Raw genomic sequence first — 7897 nt, 5'->3', positions numbered from 1 at the left:
GTTCCAACCAGGGCAATGGGAAAACATTTGACTAAAAATGAGAGAGGTCTCTGGTTCAAAGTCAGCTTCTTCCTTTGGGGAAAAGGGGAGTGTGGCATAATGGGGAGAGCCCTGGACTTGGAGAGCATTTGGGCTTAGATCTTAATTCTGCTGAGGGCTCCTTTTGGGATAGCCATTTGCCTTCTCTGGCCTCAGTGTCCTTAGTTTCTAAAACAAAGGAATCGAATGTGAGAATCTCTTAGATTTCTGCTGCCTATAAATCATTGATCCCATGACTTTTACCTCCCTTGCTTTGGACGTGATATTTCTATTAATGTAGCTCAAGCTCACAAGAGCTCTTTCTGTTGCTATATCACGGCGCTGGTTCATTCTGAGTTTTGTTATTATTAAAAATGATATAGATTGATATTAAGAGAAGTATTAATATTTTAATTAAAACTATGTTGGTAAAATAAAGATGACCACACGCCTGCCAAGATCTCTTTCAAATTCCCCGCCATACCTTCTCCCACCTGGCTCCCTTGTACCAAAAGAGGACGTCCCAATCAATCCTCCCTATTTAAGCTATGCTTTACGTTCGTTCACGTCATCACACAAGACTGGAAACCCGTTGAATCATGGGAAATGTAGTTTCCAAGTCCCCTAAACATCCACAGGAAGTTTGTCATGTATCTAAATATTTAAAACTCAAATGAGCCACAAGTACCTCTCGATGGAACCCCAAAATTTCCAAATAACACAGTTTGCAGATGACTAAAATCCCTGGTTGGTTGTCTCATGACCTAGAAAAGGTCACATCACAATTGTGTACTTGAAGTTTTCTTCACAAATGCTATATGCTTCATCCAAATACATCAGAGATCTTATCAATTTGGATATTCTTCCTAACAATGTAAATCATAGCCTATCCAAGCCTTCATAAACCGTATGATCTTGAACATTTTCTCCCACATATTAGAGTTTTTTAGCTCCTTGAGGACAGGGACTGTATTTTCTTTGTTTTTATTTTTTTATCTCCAGCACTTAGCATAGTGCCTGGAACATAGTAGATACTTAATAAATGTTTATTGATTCATTGACTGGCATTTGCCACATAAGATTCACTCAAGGTTTCAGAACCTTCTTTGCTTTCTCCTGTCATGGAGAGGATACCAGTGGAATACCTAGTCCCATGCTGGCAAACCTTTGGCACGTGTGATGGAGGGGGCTGCTTCCATCCCCTTTTCCATATGCATCTGAGGACATTCCTCATTTCCTCCACCCCTCTGCCCAGCAGCCCAAAGGAAGCGCTTCTTCCCTCCCCTGTCTGGGGTAATGATGGGGTGGCTCACATGCAGCATGAGGGTGCAGTTTGGGCACTTGGTCTCTAAAAAGGTTCACTATCACTGATCTAGGCTATCCATCTCCCATCCCTTGCTGTACTACATGACCAACATATTTTTTACATCTTACATTTCACTGATGACATAATTTAATCTTGAAATACTTTGAGTTTCTTCCTCTGTTTTATGTTACACTCTGCTCACATCCACAATGCATCTCTTGATTGCCCTCTTTGTTGTTTTCATTTTCAGTTCTTTAGAGATTGTTGAATTCCATGTCTTACAGCTATTTCACACAGTAGAGTATTGACATTATAGGGATGGATCTCTTATTTCTGGGAGACATTTGAGGTCATTAAAGGAGATTGACAATTACCTAAAGACAATCCATCCCTCTCTACATCCTTTTTAATTCTATGCCCAATTAGTAGTCCATTTGTTCTGTCTGCTATATAGATATATGTGTGTATTTTATATATGCATATATAAATAAAACACTAGATAGATAATTCTATGTGTAGGTATATATATATATATATATGTGTGTATTTGTATACACACATATTTATATAGAGAGCTATATTGAGATACACATATATACACATATACACATACCCTGATAAAGTCTAGAGGCTATACATATAATTGCTTGTCAGAATCTTAAGCAATTATCCACTAATTTTTTTTCTGTATGAATGGTCAGTAAAACCTGCTTTGAGTAAGTAAAAATCTCTTCCAGGACATCCTGTGTTATTTCAGGGCTTGACATCCTCAGAGAAGGCCTTTTCATTTGGGCTCTATTCTTGGACTGTTTTCACAGAAGTAAATATCTTTTTGAATAATGTTTTCTTTCTTTACCTCTCACATGATGTTTATATTCATAATGTCAATGAACAAGGGTATTTGTTCTATATTCAGGGAATATTGAATGGTTTTAATATATGGATAGAAAACACCTTATTGGGAGAAAGCCTTTAAGGTGATTATTATATTGAATTGAAAGCTTTTTATAATCAATAAACAATATTTCCATATCTTCAAGCAAACTGTGTGATGGTAATAATGTGGTTAATTATACAATATCCCTCTTTTCCCTATTAAAACCTCAATGGTGTCTTTGATTTTTCTGCAGGTGATTCTAAAAGTAGATCAGTCTTTGTCAATGTTCTCTTAGTTATTGTTTTGGGAGGTAGTATTAATGTAGTTGGAGATTTTTTCCTACACTTTAGTATTTTCCTCTCTCATATTTTTAACAGATCAGTTTTGTGCCTTCACAATTGTACATATATCTCTTCTCTATATATTTGGTCTAATCCACTGGCTTTCCCCAACTTTTTTTTTTTGTGGCATTTTTATCTTCTCTCTAAGTCCATATGAAACTGGGCTATTAGAGTTCAAATATGGTGGCTTTAACTGTCCTTGATGGTAAAAATAATTTCTTCTTTTTTTCCCCCTAAAGTCCTTACCTTCTGTCTTAGAATCAATATCCTGTATTTGGTAGGGGCTAGACAAGTTAAGTGACTTGTCCCAAGGTCACATAGCTAGAAAGTATCTGAGCCCAGATTTGAATCTAGGATCTCCCATCTTTAGGCTTGCCTCCCACTCCACTGAGCAAAATATTTCACATAAAACTTATTGTCAACTTCAGTCAGTCAACAATGTAATGATAATTTGCACAGCAATATGGAAAGCAAGATGATGGACAGTTACCTGATTAGAACATAGAATGAACTGAGCCTGGCAGAAGGTGCCATGTGCCAGGACAGTTGAAACTCAGGTATATAAGGAAAGATTTGAACTGGGAGATCATCTCAATCTGAGATATTGGGGAAGTGGGAGGTTGTGGTGAGGGTAGTCCATAGGTCAACTTGAGTTACCAGCAACCTGCACCAACCAATTTCACAATCCCAGATCCTATGTTACCCTCATACTGAATAACTTGATCCTGATTCATTCACCAAGAAGAAGCAACAACATCTAACAGCAAAGTAACCTGATTGGGTTGAACCCAGTCTGTCCTAGCCAGACTGGCAACTGGCAATTAGCAATTGACAGCTGACAAGTCTGACTACTATCAATTCAAGTATCATTTTTATCATCATTAGCTTAGGTTAAGGACTTCCTGTTTCCTTCCTTTCCAATCATTACCTTGCTTCCCCTCCTAAGCCTGATAACATTAAATCTTTGAACTTACCTAGACTTGGTGTCAACTCTATCTTAGGGCTTAGTGATTATATCCCTGGGACATTTGAGGGAAAGGAGAATAATATCTATCATAGCAAAAAATAATACGCAGTCAACTTTAGCGTTATCCTTTCTAGGCCAGAATAGTCAGTTAGAAGTAGCTGTACAATTCTAATCACAGATTCATTTGACTGGTTATTCTGGGACACTGTTATTCTGAATTTGAGTTCAGCAGATTCACAACAACTATTTCTGTGTTTCACTATCACAACTTAAGTGTTACACTTAGGTATCACTCACATACACTCAGCTTCAGCTCCTCATAACACCAGGATCATTATAACAACAAGCATTTACTAAGTACCAACTACTATGTTGAGTACTGGGGATAGAAAGAGAGGAAAAGGACAAGTTCTTGCTGTCAAGGAACTCATAATGTAATGGATAAGACAATGAAAACAACTATGTATAAATAGGATTTATACAGAATAAATTCTAAGTCATCAACAGAGGAAGAGCTTTAGAATTAAGGAAAATCAGGAGAGGCTTTCTGTACAAGGTGAGATTTTATCTGGGAAGAAAGCTGGGGAATCCAGGAGTGAAAATGAAAAAGAAGAGATTAACAAGCATGGAGGAATAGCTACTAAAAATGCTCAGAGCCTGGAGATGGAGTGTCTTGTTCAAGGAGGCCAGTATCCCTGGATCACAGAATATACGCAGATAAGTAAGATGTAAAAAAAAGGAAAGGTAGGAAGGAGGAAGATAGGTTATGAAAGACTTTAAATAGGAAACAAAGGAATTTATATTCAATCCTGGAGATAATAGGGGGTCACTGGATTTTACTGAATGGGGGAAGGATATAGGAAGATGAATTTTTGGAATATTTGACAACTGAATGAAGAATGACCTGGAAAGGGGAAAGATGAAGCAGAGTGACCACTCAAAAGGCTACTGTAATAATTCAGGCATGGGGTAATAAGGGCTTGAACAAGGTTGGTAGCATTGTTACAGGAGGGGAGGGCACATAAGAGAAATGTTATGAAAGGGAAATTAATAGAACTTGGCAACAGGCTGGATATGGGGTAAGAGAAAGAGAGGAGATGAAGATCATACTTTTATTGTAGGTTTAGGGGACTGGAAGAATGATGGTGCCCTTGAGAATAATGGACATTTGCAATAGAGGAGAGTTTGGGGGGGATCAGGGAAGATAACAAATTCAATTTTAGACAAGCCGAGCCTTAAGATATTTACAAAACATCCAGCTCAAGATGTCTAATATTTAGCAAGCTGGAAATGAAAAACTAGAGGTCAGGAGAGAGGTCAGGGCTGGACAAATAGCTCTGAGAATCATCTGCACGGAGATGATAATTGTATCCATGGGGGCTAATAAGATCACTATGCTATTTCGTATAGAGGATAAAGAGAAGGCCCACAAAAGAACTCTGGGGGACTCCATCATTAGTGGGGATGACATGGATGAAAATCCATTAAAAGAGATGGAGAAAGAGCAGTCAGACAGGTAAGAGAGTCACATCATGAAAAACTAAAGAGAAGAGAGGATAGAGGATGATTGAAGTAGCAAAGATTGCAGAGATGTAAAGAATGAGGAAGACCAAGAAAAGTCTCTTAACTCTACATTAGCAATTAGAGATCTAACTTCGGAGACAGCAATTATGAGGTCAGAAGTCAGAATCTAGAGAATTAAGAGAATAAGAGGAAAGAAAATGGAGACATACAGATAGCCTTCTCAAGGAGTTTAGTCACAAAAGGGAAGAAAGATATGGGACAATAGCTAGCAAGAAGGGACAGATCAAACGAGGGTATTTTCGTAGACACTAGAGAAGCAGCTGGTAGACAAGAAGAATTGAAGATAAGTAAGAGATCAGGGATGATACTGGGAGCAAGCTACTGAAGAAGACAGGATGGAATGAGATCAGTTATACAAGTAGTGATATTTATCTTGGCATGGAAAAGGGCACCTCTTCTCCTGAGACAAAGGTTAAGGAAATTATGGGGGTGGGCATCTGAATGGTGGTATAGGGAAGAAGGGAAAAGAGAGGGCTCTTAATGAATGGCAAAGTTTTCAGCTGAGGGGAAGGGAGATTGGAGATCGGGAAAGAACTAGGGGAGATTTGAAGAAGGACAAAAAAGTTAGGAAAAATTGTGGTGGGTGAGGTGGTGATTTGATAAAGGGTATATAAAAGGAGTGCCTTATAAAAGTACCCTATAAAAGGGCCCAGTTGAGTTTAGATAATATAACTGCAGTGAACCCAGAAACATGTGAATAAGAGTGAAGGCAGTAGATGGTGGGAGCATGAATTTATGATTTTCTTCATCTTCATTCAGCAACATGTGAATAAGAATGAAGGCAGTAAATGGTGGGAGTAATCCAAGGCTGAGGTTTTGCAGGGAAAGATTGATGATCAGATAAGGAACAAAAGACTAGAGAGGAGAATGGTGTAGTGTTGACCTGGTTTGCAAAGGTGTTAAGGTGGGGAAGGGAGAAGAGCATAGTTGGTATAAGAGTAATGATCTGGAAAAGAATTGAGGGGATGGAAGGATTGCATGTCACATTGAGGGTGAAGAAGTTTTGGGATTGTGAGGCAAAGGCAGAGGTGGAACAAAAAGAGTTTGTGATCAGATAAGGAAAATTTCAGAGTTTATAAACATGGAAGTGGTTCATTTAGGGAGTGATTATAAAATCAAGGGTGTGACCATCTCCTTGTACAGCTGATATTTGATGGAATAGGTCATGTGAAATGAATAAATTGAGGAACTAGGCAGTTAGGGTATTTGTCAGAGTACCAATATATATTTTGAAGTCCTCTGACATGAGGGCAGGAATTAAGAAGGAAGGAAATACTGAAGCAAGCCCTAAACTCATTAAGGAAAAAAAAGGGAGTATCCTAGAAGTCAGTAGACAGTAGCCACCAAAATAATGATTGGGATATAGTTGTAGATAGAGTAAACTTCAAAAGAAGAGATATTATTAAGTGTGATAGGAGAACTTGGAAGTCATAATGAGTTGGGAATATTCCAATTCCATTACCTCAACCAGTGCATGTAGACAACAGGGTGGGCAGCTAGGTGGCTCAGTGGATGGAGACTCAGACCTGGAGACTGGAGGTCCCAGGTTCAAATCTGCCTCAGACACTTCCTAGCAATCTGGCCCTGGGCAAGTTGCTTACCATTTTTGCCTAGCCCTTCATACTGTTCCACCTTAGAATGGCCATATTTTTCTAAGACAGATTCTAAGACAGAAGGTAAGTTATTTTTTAAATGCAACTGAATTCCAGGGATGTTGTTTCTTTATGGGAATCCAGGACTCAGTGAGAGCCAGAAAATGGAAGAAGTGGAAAGATGAATAAGATGAAAGTAAGCTTGTTACCTATTTGGAGTAAGTATTCCACTCTCCTCTCTTGCCCATTTTGACCTTTGTTGAACTAGGTTGACTCTACCATTCTCTTCTCTTTAGTCTTCTGCCTGATCATCAATCTTTCCTTGAAAAACCTCAGCCTTTAATTACCCGCACAATCCACTGCCTTCACACTTGACCTGCTGCCAAATGAAGCTGGAGAAAATTATGAAGGAGAAGGAGTGGGTAAATCTGGAATTGGAAGCTGGGAATGGGTCAGTATGAGTGGATGGAATAAGAGGGCAGCCAACTCTCAGGCTTGCATGACCTCTCCTCTATTACAGTAGTTTCCTAATTGATTTCCTTACTCTAATTTACCTTCCCTACCGCTGCTAAAGTCATATGCATTAAGGATAGGCCCACCCAATAAACTCTAGTGGCTCCTTATTATTCCTATTAACAAATACAAACTTTATTTACAACATGGCCCCAACCTGCCTTTCCAAGTTTGTTATATATTACTTCATGCACTCTATGATCCAGACAAACTGGCCTTCTTACTCTGTTGCATATAGAACATTCTATCTCCCACGTCTGTGCCTCAGTACCTATTGTGGGACTTTCTCCAACCTAATTTCTATCTTTTGGAATCCCTAATTTTCTTCAAAATTCAATTCAAGCACCACTTTCAACATGAAATCATTCCTTTTCCCATCAATAGCTAGTTCCTTTCACCTCAGAATTTCCTTGTGTTTGTGTGTATGTATATATGTATATATACATATATATACATATATATATAATTTATTCATTTGTTTGTTTATTTGTCTATTTATTTATTTATTTACAACATATTATACAAATATATATGTGAGCTAGGTGGCTCAATAAATAAAGTGCCTGACCTAGAGCCAGGGAGACCTGAGTTTAAATCCAACCTCAGATACTTAGTAGATGTGTGACACCAGACAAGTCACTCCACTATCTTTGCCAAGAAAACTCCATTTGGGGTCACCTAGAGAAAGATACGATTAAA

This window comes from Gracilinanus agilis, chromosome 1 (genome assembly GCF_016433145.1).
Source record: "Gracilinanus agilis isolate LMUSP501 chromosome 1, AgileGrace, whole genome shotgun sequence".
Taxonomy (NCBI): Eukaryota; Metazoa; Chordata; class Mammalia; order Didelphimorphia; family Didelphidae; genus Gracilinanus; species Gracilinanus agilis.
The sequence above is the reverse complement of the archived record's forward strand: the minus strand, read 5'-3'. Positions refer to the sequence as shown.